Genomic DNA, 2,500 nt, shown 5'->3' on the forward strand with positions numbered 1-2,500 from the left:
AAATCTTTTACAATAAGAACGGATTAGTGTTAAAAGAAAAGGCCCGAGATCAATTTTATAATCTAGGTTATGGAAATTAATAGAACTCCATTTTTTTGTCTAATATTTAAAAAAAAAAGAGTCAGGGCTATAGACAAAATTGGGGAAAACTATATAAGATGTGCTTTGGTTAAGTAATCAAAGTCTAATGTGAATTTGTAAGAGTATACCATGAAATTATTTCCGTTTTCTTTAAAGCGCGAGACAAAATAAATAACACACACGCTATCGCATTAATATATAGATTATATCTTTCAGTAATATAAATCAATAAAACAGATTTCCTTTATCTTTGTAGAAAATTTTGAATTACGAAAATTAACTAAAAATTACTATCATGAACCTGCAAGTAAGAGGAGAAATATGTAGTTAATATTATGAAGACGTTTCATGAAAGCAAAACACAAATTGATTGCATGAAGATCTCAAAAGGCAAATATAAAAATAACATGTAATTTGCTTACGAAATAACAGAAATGCACAGCGTCTAGACTTTGTCGCATATAATTATTCTTCCCCTTTACGAAATGGTTGAAAAACCTACAGTTGATCGGGCAGAATATTTTATTACGAAATAAAAAAAAAAAATAATAATAATAATAATAAGCTTCGTTTGCACTCAAAATATCAAGATTGTGGTAATACAAGTGTAGGCGACCCATCAAGAATGGTGGCTAAATACTAAGCTAGATATGTACATACACGCGCACACACAGCGTACCTCTCAGGGTACCTCTTCTCGTCAGGGTAGGACTAATCCCTCTCTCCCCATACCCAGGGGACAGGAAGAGATCATGCAGTTATACGTCTGCTAATGCCAATGAGCGTAAAAGGGAATATATATATATATATATATATATATATATATATTTATATATATATATATATATATATATATTCCCTTTTACGCTCAGTGGCATTACCAGTCGTATAACTACGCAGTCTATATTTGAGTATATATATATATATATATATATATATATATATATATATATATATATATATATATATATATATATATATATATACATATATTATATATATGTATATTTCTATATATATACATATATATATATTTATATATATATATATATATATATATATATATATATATATATATATATATACACACATACACATATACAAAAATAGACCGCGTAGTTATATGTCTGCCAATACCGCTATGCGTAAAAGGGAATATACATACATACATACATATATATATATATATATATATATATATATATATATATATATATATATATATGTATATATATATATATACAAATATAGACCACGTAGTTATTCGTCTGGCATTGTCCTTGAGCGTAAAAGGGAATATATATATATATATATATATATATATATATATATATATATATATATATATATACATATATATATACATATATATATATATATACATATATATATATATATATATATATATATATGTGTGTATATGTATATGTATATATATATATATATATATATATATATATATATATATATATATATATATATATATATATATACTGTATATATATATATATATATATATATAGCTAGGCCTATATGCTCGTTTTTATTATAACGGGGAGATTGCTGGATAATACCAAGGGTTATTTATTAAAAAAGTTGTAAAAATACAATAACATATATGAACTCAAATGAGAAAATAAAGAAACAAATATAATTCTTCATAAGATATTGCCTATAAAAACGTAACATCGTCTTTGTGTTCAGCATGAAATTATATAATTACACTCTAAAGAAAATGTATTAACACGATAGGCTCATGTTACCTTCGTTTTCTATGTATGCATATATACCGTATGCATAATCACCTAACAAATAACAGGGTTGTGGTAGCCGATGTGATAACGGCCCCGACTGGTGAATTCCAGACTAGGATTCAAGAGAACAAGACCCGCTGAAACTCGTTAGTTTGTTTGGTATCTCCAACCTCACCATCTTTGTGAGCTAAGGAGGGGGGGGGGGTTTGGGGGAGCCTATATGTCTATCTGCTGAGTCATCAGCAGCCATTGCCTGGCCATTCTTGGTCCTAGCTTGGGTGGCTTGGGCGCTAATCATATGTATATATATATATATCATATGTATATATATATAGGTAAGTCTCTGAGGCATTGTCCTACTTGATAGGGCAATGTCACTGTCCCTTGGCTCTTCCATTGATGAGCGGCCTTAAAACCTTTGACGATTAAAAAAAAAAAAAAAGTTTCTCGCATCTTGTCAGGAGAAAAATCAAATTATTACAACCATTACAAGATTACAAAAGGAAGAATGAGATAAAGGCATTTTTCTATTGTATGCTTACCTTGTATTCAAAAGCTTTTCATCCAGGTTCCTAAAAACATTTCGTAAATTCGCATTTTATGTAACGATTTTAATGTTCCCTCGTTGCGACATTTCATAATGCCGATGGCCATATTTGCATTTA

General features: G+C 28.2%; 1 protein-coding gene across 1 annotated transcript in view; it reads right to left on the reverse strand.

Annotated features, from left to right (window-relative positions):
* The window catches only part of LOC137621400 (insulin gene enhancer protein ISL-1-like), a 245,852-nt gene that overhangs the window by 111,440 nt on the left and 131,912 nt on the right, over nucleotides 1–2,500 (reverse strand). The gene's annotated exons all lie outside the window — the stretch shown is intronic.

The sequence above is a fragment of the Palaemon carinicauda genome, chromosome 28, assembly GCF_036898095.1.
Source record: "Palaemon carinicauda isolate YSFRI2023 chromosome 28, ASM3689809v2, whole genome shotgun sequence".
Classification (NCBI taxonomy): domain Eukaryota; kingdom Metazoa; phylum Arthropoda; class Malacostraca; order Decapoda; family Palaemonidae; genus Palaemon; species Palaemon carinicauda.